The sequence below is a fragment of the Ranitomeya variabilis genome, chromosome 5, assembly GCF_051348905.1.
Source record: "Ranitomeya variabilis isolate aRanVar5 chromosome 5, aRanVar5.hap1, whole genome shotgun sequence".
NCBI lineage: Eukaryota > Metazoa > Chordata > Amphibia > Anura > Dendrobatidae > Ranitomeya > Ranitomeya variabilis.
The window spans coordinates 478802257-478815067 of NC_135236.1; the positions used below are offsets into that span (position 1 = coordinate 478802257).

The following is a 12811-nucleotide window of genomic DNA, read 5'->3' on the forward strand; positions in this document are numbered from 1 at the left end:
AAACACATTTGTTCAGAGCAGCCTATCACGTTCCCTAATCAAACTCATTTTATGTTTGTGTGTGTGTAGCCCATTCACTATCTCCATCTACCTCCCACCCCCTGAAGATGGCTGGACTCTCATTGTAAATACATCATTGTAAATACACACCTGTACTTTGTATCTCCCCACCTCATTGTAGATTGTAAGCTCTCACGAGCAGGGTCGTCTTATTTTGTCTTATTTTGCTTTATTACTGTATTGTTAACATTGTTACCTATGACTGTTGTGTTTGAAACTGTTAAACTGTAAAGCGCTGCGGAATATGTTGGCGCTATATAAATAAAGATTATTATTATTATTATTATTATTATTACAAAATAGCGGTGTCTCTATGAAAGATAGCAAGCAATGATATGGAATGCAGTGCTCAGGTAAACTCCTACGTGCACAAGGAGTCAAAATATATTGAAAATAGGTTCCCTTTAATGGCTGTGCAATATTGCAGGTAAATTTGCTATTTACTTGCAAAATGATATTGTGATAAGTGCTTCGATCTGCTGTAAAATTGGAGACTGTTATCTTCTAGACACTTTGTTGCTTTCAGTTAAATAAAATGTCACACATACCGTATATTGACTCCGTAGTTTATATTTCCATAAAGATCGCTATCTGGCTTTTTCAATCTTTGCCTTAGTTGGCTGCCTGCCATGCGTATGTCATCTGCATTGTGCACATCCTTTGAATGCTAGGAAAATATTTGTAGTGGAAAGTGAGAGTGTAGAGAAAGTTGTGTACTAAGCTGCCTAGAAGAAAATTACATGCATTTCAGTTGGCTTACTGCAAGTTGTTACCTAAGGGAAAGCCAACTTTCATTATTTCCAAAACATTTATAAGACACAAGATGTTACTGTGCTAATGAATGTAATCAACATACTGTAATGTAAAGGGGTTGTCTCAAGTTCTTAAATCCAGAAAAAAATTATAAAGCGCTTATAAAAACAAGCAGCTTTGCAATGATATAGTGTACAGCTCATTTCCTGACACTTGGCAGTCTAAAAGTGGCTGATAACCTAGGTGAGGAGCATACGCTGCTGGCAGGCTCTATGCTTTACAACCTACGTTCGCTGCTGTGAAGCTAGCCTGGTCGCCAGATCTGACCATCCTCGGTGCTCCTGCGTATCTCCCATGCCGAAGCCACGAAGCTGTCTCTGCTAGTAGCCTTGGTCCAAAATGGCAATCTTGTAAAAATAAATAATTGGTTTGTATTTCTATTTTCTGAGACCTTTAAGTTGGTCCATTGATGGAAATGTGTGATGATGATGACTTGTTTTTTGCTGATCAAGTTGATAATTTTATTGATACAATTTTGGGGTATGTAAGACATTTTGGAATATCTAAATGAGACATTTTTGTCTTCGATTTTATTTATCTAAGTTTAAGTGCATGAAACGAATGAAGATAAGTCCCATATCATATTGCCAGTCTCTGAGCAACTCAGTCTGTTGGGAAAATAACATGTTGCCTCATAGGATATTCCTGCTCATTAAAGTATTCTAGTCCTGCAAACATCATGTTCCCTGCATACCGTCATACTTCTATTCTTATATGCAAGATTTCTTACACTTCTATCCTTGTGGTAAGAGTCTTGCAACAGCCATAAGGTTTTTTTAATTTCAACATAGCCATATGAGGGCGTGCAGCGATTGTGTGGGCACTGCTCCTGTGCACTCATGATCACCATGACGTAAATTTATGTAATTTTGCGGGAACTCCTTCTTGACCATGATGTAAACTTTGGTCAAATGTCGTGAAGGGGTTAATATAAAAAGTACAGTGTTTATAAGAAAATGAGTAAAAAGAGACAATAAAGCAATATATAAATATGCATCCTTTGAAGGTCAAGCTTACCAGACAAAGGTGTCAGGAATGAAATTCGTAAAAGTCCCGACGTTCCCTCCCAAGGTTCAGAGTTCGTCTTAGCTTCCTGACCTGCAATAAGAGTTCACAGACTTGATGATCATTTGTACAACATTAACCATGCTTATTTACTTATTATTAACAAGGAAAGGATCAGGGCAAGTTTTAGACTTAGTGGAGCCGTGGGCAAAAGTTAAAATTGGAGCTCCAAATTATAATTTATTGTGCTATCACACATTTAGTTTGCAATTACACAAGCTAATTTCAGACCATTAAACAAGCACAACCGATTATCCTGAAACGTGTTTATCAGCCTCTATACACAGGCTGAAAAATAATGATTGTTGTAGGACGATGACTTATTGATCATTCTGTTCGTATACATATCATGGTATTGGCAGCACATCTCATGTTTACACTTTCAGATGTGCTGCTGAAAACAATTACTTTTGTTTCGGCATAATCCAATCACCCGATGAATGAGCATAATTTTGCTTACTCAATGGGTGATTGTTGACATGTTTAAACCTGTCAACTCTCGCCTGCGCTGACAGTATTTATAAATGAGGATGCTACACACACATATGAATATACACATAGTGCATACAGACATGAACAGTTGTGTAAAAAGTGCTTGCCCCCTTCCTGATTTTCTATTCTTTTGCATGTTTGTTACACTTAAATGTTTCAGATCACCAAACAAATTTAAATATTAGACAAAGATAACACAAGTAAACAGAAAATGCAGTTTTTAAATAAAGATCTTTATTATTAAGGGAAAAAGAAATCCAAACCTACAGGGTCCTGTGTGAAAATTAATTGCCTCCTAAACCTAATAATTGGTCGGGCCACCCTTAGCAGCAACAATTGCAATAAAGCATTTGCGATAACTGGCAATGAGTATTTTACAACGCGTTGAAAGAATTTTGGCACACTCATTTTTGCAGAATTGCTGTAATTCAGCCACATTTGAGGGGTTCCAAGAATGAACCATTTTTGTAAGGTCATGCCACAGCATCTTAATCAGATTAAAGTCGGGACTTTTACTAGTTCACTCCAAAGTCTTAATTTTGTTTTTCCTAAGCCATTAAGAGGGGGACTTGCTAGTGTGTTTTGGAACATTTTCCTGCTGCATAATCCAAATGCGCTTCAGCTTGTGGTCACAAACAGATGGCCGGACATTCTTCTTCAGGATTTCATGGTAGACAACAGAATTCATGGTTCCATTTACCACAGAAAGTCTTCCACATCCTAAAGCAGTAAAACAGCCCCAGGCCATCATAGTACCACCACCATATTTTACTATTGGTATGATGTTCCTTTTCTGAACTGCTGTGCTACTTCTACTCCAGAGGTAATAGGACATACACCTTCCAAAAAGTTCAACTTTACACAGATAACTCTCCCAAATGTCTTGGGGATCATCAAGATGTTTTCTGACAAAACTGAGATGAACATTTATGTTCTTATTGCTCAGCAGTTTTTTTCATCTTTGAAAATAGTGGTTTTCATCTCTGCCATGCAAGCAAATTTTTACCCAGTCTCTTTCTTACGGTGGAAGCATGAACACTGACATTAAATGAGGCAAGTGAGGCCAGCAATTCTTTGGATGTTGTTGTGGGGTCATTTGTGACCTCTTGGATGAGTCGTTGCTGCTCTGTTGGGGTAATTTTGGTCGACCGGCCACTCCTGGAAAGGTTCACTACTGCTCCATGTTTTTACCATTTGTGGATAATGGCTCAATGTGGTTTGCTGGAGTCCCAAAGCTTGAGAAATGGCTTTATAACCTTTTCCAGACTAATAGATCTCAACTACTTTCTTTCTCATTTGTTTCCCAATTTCTTTGGATCAAGGCATGATGTTTAACTTTTGATGATCTTTTAGTCTACTTCACTTTGTCAGGCAGGTCCTCTTTAAGTGATTTCTTGATTGAGAACAGGTGTGACAGTAATCAGGCCTGCATTTGGCTAGGGAATTTGAACTCAGGTTCCCAAAGATATGATAAACTACAGTTAATTTTGTTTTATGGAAGGGGGGAATCACTTTTTCACTCAGGGCCCCGTTTGGTTTGGATTTATTTTTCCCTTAAAGACTTTCATTTAAAAACTGCATTTTGTGTTTACTTGTGTTATCTTTGTCTAATATTTAAATTAATTTGGTGATCTGCAACAATTATGTGTGACAAACATGCAAAAATAGAAAATCAGGAAGGGACAAACACCTTTTCACACAACTATATATGTATCTACACAGAACACACACACATATGTATACACAGATCACAGAAACATATAGTGAAGAGCAAAAGGGTATGTTTTGAACTTTTGACTTTCAGGTCTTTATCTCACCATCCACTACTGCTTTGATCTTGAGTCTTTCATCATTTTATAGACAATCATTTTGGCTATCTGATACATACATTTGACTTGCAACTATTTAGCATGTGATTAGTTATGCAGATTCTTGTCATGTCACTGCATTGTTACTGTTTTGCTCCTGGTGGTGGAAAAATATTTTTCTACCTGAATACTATAAAATACAGCATTTTGTATATTGTTCTCACATTCCCTAATAGCTCAGTGTATTATTGGTTGAATCCCAAGTGAAAGATCATTGGTTCGAATCGATGTGCAGCCATGAAGACGATTTCCCAAGAAAAGAGAAAGTATCATCCAGCTCATCGATAGCTGTCTCTAAGCCAAGAAAATTACCCAACTGCATCACGTGAGTGCGGTGACAGGTGGAAGAATATGTAGTCTATCCATTCAGAAGCCAAAAGGAGAACATCCAGGCAAAATATCTGAGTCAACAAGTCGGTTTATCCCAAGGTCTATTAGTTCTGACGTGACAGTGGAGGTGGCTCGTATCATAATAGTGAGATCACAGACATCAATGCAAGCAAAGTACGTCGCACATTACACAAGTCTGGAATGGTGGCCTTAAAAAAGGTGAAGAAGCCTCAACTTCAATATTGTCATAAGAAGCATTGGTTCAAGTTTACAAACAAGTACAAAAAGTGGACATTTAAAGATATAAACATATGATTTGGAGTGATGACAATAAAGTCAATAGACTAGGCTCCAATAGATGCAAATGGGTCTGAAAAAAACAAGGGGAAAAGGGACTAACGGATTAAGAAATTGAAAAATTGGTAATGTCAAGTTTGGTGGAGGAAGCTTGATGATATGGGAATGTTTCACAGCCAAAGGCATTGAATACTTGACCAAGATCAATTGTAGTCTCAATGCTGAGCTATATGTGGGTATCCTACAAGATGAGTTACTTCGTACACTCAAGTACTATTGGTATGAAAATGACGACATAGTGTTCCAGCAGGACAACAACACAAAGCTTTCATCAAGATTAGTGAAGAAATGGTTCAATGACAATGAAGTAGAGGTGCTGGAATGGCCCCCACAGTCCCCAGACTCAGCCCAATCAAACACTTGTGGGTAGAATTGAAAAAAAAACAGTATACAGTACATACCCAAGTGAGTCGACCAGTATGAACCAACTTTGGAAAAGTGTAGAAGAGACCAGAGAACAAATTTCGATCTACTTATATTTTAATCTGACCTAGAGCTTGCCCAGAAGGATTCAGGCAGTGTTGAAAGCCAAAGGTGGATTTACAAAATACTAACAAAATAATGCAACTTACAATTTAGATCTTTAGGATCAAAACAGTAACAATGTAGAGACATGACAAGAATCTGCATAACCAATCATATGCTAAATAGCTGCAAGTCAAAGTTAAGTATGAGATATCCAAGATGATTATCTATAAATTGATGGCAGTCTCAAAATTCAAAGCAGAAGTGGAAAATGAGATATGGAGCCTGAAAGTCAAAAGTTCAAAACATTGCTATGCTTTTGCTCTTCACTGTAAATATATTTCTAAAGGTGCTATTGTTATAAAATTCTCACCAAATGTCGGTAACAACTAGTGTTGAGCGATACCGTCCGATACTTGAAAGTATTGGTATCGGAAAGTATCGGCCGATACCGGCAAAGTATCGGATCCAATCCGATACCGATACCCGATACCAATACAAGTCAATGGGACTCAAGTATCGGACGGTATTCCTGATGGTTCCCAGGGTCTGAAGGAGAGGAAACTCTCCTTCAGGCCCTGGGAACCATATTAATGTGTAAAATAAAGAATTAAAATAAAAAATATCGCTATACTCACCTGTCCGACGCAGCCGGGACCTCAGCGAGGGAACCGGCAGCGTTGTTTGTTTAAAATTCGCGCTTTTACTTGGTTACGTGAAGTCCCGGCTTGTGATTGGTCAGGGCGGCCATGTTGCCGGGACGCGGACCAATCACAGCAAGCCGTGACGAAATTACGTCACGGCTTGCTGTGATTGGTCCGCGTCCCGGCAACATGGCCGCCATTAACCAATCACAAGCCGTGACGTCACGGGAGGCTGGACATGCGCGTATTTTGAAAAGCGCGCGTGTCCAGCCTCCAGTGACGTCCCGGCCTGTGATTGGTTAATGGCGGCCATGTTGCCGGGACGTCACTGGAGGCTGGACACGCGCGCTTTTCAAAATACGCGCATGTCCAGCCTCCCGTGATGTCCCGGCTTGTGATTGGTTAATGGCGGCCATGTTGCCGGGACGTCACTGGAGGCTGGACACGCGCGCTTTTCAAAATACGCGCATGTCCAGCCTCCCGTGACGTCCCGGCTTGTGATTGGTTAATGGCGGCCATGTTGCCGGGACGTCACTGGAGGCTGGACACGCGCGCTTTTCAAAATACGCGCATGTCCAGCCTCCCGTGACGTCACGGCTTGTGATTGGTTAATGGCGGCCATGTTGCCGGGACGTCACTGGAGGCTGGACACGCGCGCTTTTCAAAATACGCGCATGTCCAGCCTCCCGTGACGTCCCGGCTTGTGATTGGTTAATGGCGGCCATGTTGCCGGGACGTCACTGGAGGCTGGACACGCGCGCTTTTCAAAATACGCGCATGTCCAGCCTCCCGTGACGTCCCGGCTTGTGATTGGTTAATGGCGGCCATGTTGCCGGGACGTCACTGGAGGCTGGACACGCGCGCTTTTCAAAATACGCGCATGTCCAGCCTCCCGTGACGTCACGGCTTGTGATTGGTTAATGGCGGCCATGTTGCCGGGACGCGGACCAATCACAGCAAGCCGTGACGTAATTTCGTCACGGCTTGCTGTGATTGGTCCGCGTCCCGGCAACATGGCCGCCCTGACCAATCACAAGCCGGGACTTCACGTAACCAAGTAAAAGCGCGAAATTTAAACAAACAACGCTGCCGGTTCCCTCGCTGAGGTCCCGGCTGCGTCGGACAGGTGAGTATAGCGATATTTTTTATTTTAATTCTCTTTTTTACACATTATTACATTAATGTTGTTGCGATACCCGATACCCGATACCACAAAAGTATCGGATCTCGGTATCGGAAATTCCGATACAGCAAGTATCGGCCGATACCCGATACTTGCAGTATCGGAATGCTCAACACTAGTAACAACCCTTCCAATACATACAGGCAAAGAAATGAAACTATAGATGTTCGTAAATTAAGTTATGTGTAATAATCAGAAATGACACAAGGAAAAAGTATTGAACACACTTACTGAAATTTAAATAATCATTTGTACAAAAGCTTTTGTTGGTGATGAAAGTAAAGTTTGGCGTCTCTACCAAACACACCTACTGTTCGACATGGACACTCAACACAGACTACACTGGGTGTTTGTCGTGTTGTCATGTGCATTCATCAGCCAGTGCCTGCACTGTACATAAATAATTTTTTTTTTAAAATGGCGTGGGTTCTCCTGTATATTTGATAGCGAGCCAGACAAAACTCACAGCTAGGGGATGCAACCATCAGCTGTCTGCTTCAGTAAGGCTGGTTATCAAGAATAGAGGGGTCACCACTTCAATATTTTTCTTTATTTATTTATTTAAATAATTTAAAAAAATGGCTTGGGGTCCCCTTCATTTTTGACAACCAGTTAAGCTAAAGCAGACAGCTGGTAGATGTTATTCTCAAACTGGTAAGGGGCCATGGATATTGGCCCACCCAGACTTAAAATAGCAGCCTGCAGTGACCCATAAAAGGCACCTCTATTAGAGGCACCAATTCTTGCGCTTTTCCCATCTCTTATCACTTGCCCTGTAGCGGTGGCAAGTGGGGTTAATATCAAGCCCATGAATTAGTAATGGCGAGGCGTCTATAAGACATCTGTCCATTACTAATCCTTTAGTGGTATTGTAAATAAACACACAGACAGAATAAAGTCTTTTATTTTAAATACAACAAAACACACTTTTCCATTTTTATTTAAAAATAACAAACAGTTATACTCACCTAATGCCCATTCCATTGAATCCCTCGTCTCCTGTAATAAAAAAAAATAAAAAACAGCAATATTCCTCACCTATCTTTTGTTCTGTCCCATGCCATAATCCATGTCTAGGGACAAATAGTTTTCAACCTGGACAGTCGCATCTTGGTAAGGGCTGAGGGACTGGAACCAAATAGTGGACGCACAGCCAAGGGAGACCACATAAATAATATCCAGCTCAATACAAAGGCAGACCATACCTTTCATATACACATGATACAATCAGACAGAAAAAAGCAAAAAGTATGAGCTGGGATATAAACTGGTATGCATGTAGTAAGTAAGCACCTGTTTACACAAGCCATTAAACTGAAATAAAACAAAGACAGAAACATAATGACAAATACACTGCAGTAAATAAATAAATAGGATAGTGCATGAAAATAATATACGGTATTTAGTTAATATGTTTTTTGAAAAAAAAAATGCAAAAGCCAACACCGCCTCGTAATTGGGACAGTCCTATCTCTAATATTAACCCCTTAACGACGTATTTCAGTTTTTGAGTTTTTGTTCTTTGGTCCCCTTCTTCCTAGAGCCATAACCTTTTTATTTTTTGGTCACAATAGCAATGTGAGAGTTTGTATTTTGCGGGACAAGTTGTAGTTTTGAACAACACCATGGTTTTAACATATCATGTACTGGAAAAGTAAGAAAAAAATTCCAAGTGCGGTGAAATTGCTAAAAAAGGGCAATTGCACGTTGTTTTTAGTTTTTGTTTTTTAACATCTTCACTAAATGCTAAACTAACCTGACATTATGATTTTCCAGGTCATTATGAGTTCATAGACACCAATCATGTCTAGGTTCTTTTTATTTAAGTGGTGAAAAAAAAATCCAAAATTTGGTAATAAAAAAAAAAAGGAGCCATTTTCCAAGACCTGTAGCATCTCTATTTTTCAGGATCTTGAGCTGGGTGAGGGCTTATTTTTTGTGCCCTGAGCTGATATTTTTATTTATACCATTTTGGTGTAAATACAATCTTTTGATCACCAGTTATTGCATGTTATTGCAACGTAGTGGCAACCAAAAAAAGTAATTGACGTTTTGAATTTTTTTTTCTCATTACACCGTTTAACGATTGGGTTCTTTATTTTTTTATAATGCTAGATCGGGCGATTATGAATGCAGCGATACCAAATATGTGTATTTTTTTGTTTGTTTGTTTTATTTTGAATGGGGCGAAAGGGGGGTGATTGCAACTTTTATATATTTTTTTTAAATATTTTTTAAAACATTGTTTTACTTTTTGCATGCTTGAATAGTCTCCATGGGAGACTAGAAGCTGCGTTACAGCATACCACCTTGAGAATTTTTCTCGGTGATCTGCTGTGAAGACACTGAGTTTGAACTGCGGTGACCTCATCGCTGACTTTTTCCTATGTTCCTGAGGTCACCGCCGTTCAGGCCGGCTGGGAACGCAGTCTCAGTGATGTCACTGAGGCTGCGCTCGCAGCATCTGATTCCCCAGTGGTTTTCAGCATGGATGTTCGCATCTTGGTTCCGTCCAGATTGAAAACTAATCTTCCCCCAGACATGGATTATGGCGTGGGACAGAACGACAGACAGGTATGGTATATTTTTGTTTTTCATTTTATTTTATTTTTATTACAGGAGATCGAGGGCTTTGCAAGGGCAATGCAGTAAGTATGGTTTAATTGAGAAAATTAAAGGAGTCTGTGTCATTTTTTGAATTAAAGGATTTTATTCTAGCTGTCTTTATTTAGTATATAACTATAGGATTAGTGTCTTATAGACACCTCTCCATTACTAAGCCGTGGGCTTGATGTCACCTGAAAATATAAAGGTGACATCAACCCCACAAATATGAACCCCACTTGCCACGGCTACAGGGCAAGTGGGAAGAGCCAGGCAAAGCGCCAGAATTGGCGCATCTAATAGATGCGCCTTTTATGGGCAGCTGCGAGCTGCTGTTTTTAAGATGAGGAGCCTATACCAATGGTCCTTTACCAGCCTGAGAATAGCAGCCCCCAGGTGTCTGCTTTAGCAAGGCTAGTTGTCAAAAATAGGTGGGTCCCCACGCCATTTTTAAAATTATTTATTTAAATAATTTTAAAAAACAGAGTGGGGACCCCTCTATTCTTTATAACCAACTTTGCTGAAGCTGACAGCTGAGGGTTGAAGCCCCCAGCTGTGAGTTTTGCCTGGCTGGTTCAAGGAAATAGGGGGGAACCCACGCCGGGTTTTTCATTCATTTATTTAACTATATCACAGGCGGCGGCTGAGGAATACCCCGATCATCTGCTCCTGCTGTCACTTATTAGCGTCAGCAGATGTCAGATGATGGGAGTAAGAGTCCCAAAAGCCCCCACCCGCTGTCATCATTCTGACTTTAATATAACTCTCACCATTCTCCTCTGCTCATGCCGATCGCCGGCAGAGCAGGGGAAAATGATGAGAGCCGTGTTCAGCACCTGCCACCGGGGAACAGCGCTTACTGTACACTGTGTTCCAAATTATTATGCAAATAATATTTCCTCATATTTTCTCTAAATTACCTATCTGAATTGCAGTCAGTGTTATTTTCCAGTCATCTACTATTCTAGTATAATTGCAATGTTTTGGAACAAACTGCCTATGAAAACAGTATCTTTTTAAAAAAAAAAAACACTCAAAATGCATGTTCCAAATTATTATGCACAGCAGAGTTTTCAACCTTTTTTTTATTTTGAACAAAAAAATGGTCAATTGTGAAGTTATAAGCATTATCAGCTTATTACAAAATGAAATCAAACAGTTTTCAAGTGAAAACTTTATTCTAGGTGATGTTACATTTGCACATAGGACCCCTTGCTCGAAAGAAGCTTCTGAACTCTCTCGTCCATTGAATTTGTCAGTTTTTGGATGGTTTCTGCTTCAATTGTTTTGCATGTGGACAGAATACCCTCCCAGAGCTGTTGCTTAGATGTGAACTGCCTCCCGCCATCATAGACACTCCTTTTGATGATGCTCCAGAGGTTCTCAATGGGGTTGAGATCAGGGGAAGATGGTGGCCACACCATGTTTGTCCTCTTTTATGCCCATCGCAGCCAGAGATGCAGATGTGTGTTTTGCAGCATGAGACGGTGCATTATCATGCATGAAAATGATCTTGCTGCGGAAAGCACGGTTCTTCATCTTGACCATGGCAGGAAGTGTTGTTTTAGAAACTCCACATAGATTATGGAGTTCATCTTTACCCCTTCAGGGATCATACAGGGGCCGACAATCTCTCTCCCCATGATTCCAGCCCAAAACATTACTCCACCTCCTCCTTGTTGGCGCCTTAGCCATGTTTTCATGGGGTGTCCATCAACCAGCCATCCTCCACTCCATCCATCTAGACCATCGAGCGTTGCACGGCACTCATCGGTGAACAAAACAGTTTGGAAGTCAGTCTTCATGTATCGCTTGGTCCACTGGAGCCGTTTCTGCTTGTGTGCAGTGGATAGAGGTGGTCGACAAGATGGCCTACTCACAGCTGCAAACCTCTGAAGGACCCTGCATCTTGTTGTTCTGGGGACGTTGGAGGCACCAGCAGCTTCAAAAACTTGTCTGCTGCTATGACAAGGCATTTTTGCAGCTGCTCTTTTAACCTTACGCAATTGCCTGTTGGAAAGAGTCCTCAATTTTTCCTTATCAGCACGCACACGTGTGTGCTGGGAATCAGCTACATACTTCTTGATTGTGCGATAATCACGATGAAGTGTCTTGGCAATGTTGATTGTAGTCATGCCTTGACCTAAATACTCCACAATTTGTTGCTTCTCAGCAGCCGACACATCCTTTTTCTTTCCCATTTTGGCAAAAAATGTAGGCTGCTTAATAATGTGGAACAGCCTTCTTAAGTAGTCCTGCCTTTATTTGGACACACCTGCCAAACTAATTTGCACAGGTATCTGCAATTGCTTTCAGTGATATAAAGAGCCCTGACACACATCACCATCAATGAGTTTAAATGACAAAGAAAAAATTCTAACCTTATCACTCCTAAACTCTTTGTGCATAATAATTTGGAACACAGTGTAGTGCTTCTTCCCCAGCGGCCATCCGTGTGGTACTGATGCGGCACACGGACTTCATCCGCGTGCGGTACGTGTTTACATGGACCCACTGACTTGCATAGGTCCGTGCAATCTGTGCAGCTGCACAAAAACAGACATGTCCACGTGTGGGTCACTTGGACACACTATCCGTGAAAAAACACAAATATGTGCACAGACCCACTCATTTGAATGGGTCTACGTGTGTCAGTGTCTCCAGTATGTGTGAAAACTGTCACCACACGTAGTGGAGACACTGACTTGTGAAACAGGCCTAACAGTGAGAGCAGGAGTGGATGATGGGAGTATTGATTAGCCGCTCCTGTGCTGTAAGTAAATAAAAAACCTGCATGGGTTCCCCCTATTTTTGATAACCAGCCAGCCAAAACTCACAGCTCAGGGCTGCAACCCTCAGCTGACAGCTTCAGCAAGGCTAGTTATCAAGAACAGAGGATCCCCATGCCGTATTTTTTAATTATTTAAATA

The 12811-nt window shown here is 40.8% G+C and overlaps 1 long non-coding RNA gene across 2 annotated transcripts in view; it reads right to left on the reverse strand.

The window, feature by feature from the left end:
- The window catches only part of LOC143773751 (uncharacterized), a 168863-nt gene that overhangs the window by 105497 nt on the left and 50555 nt on the right, over nt 1-12811 (reverse strand). For both annotated transcript variants that reach the window (XR_013215347.1, XR_013215348.1), the window contains exon 2: nt 1891-1971. This is a non-coding gene — a long non-coding RNA (uncharacterized LOC143773751). The remainder of the gene's footprint in view (nt 1-1890; nt 1972-12811) is intronic.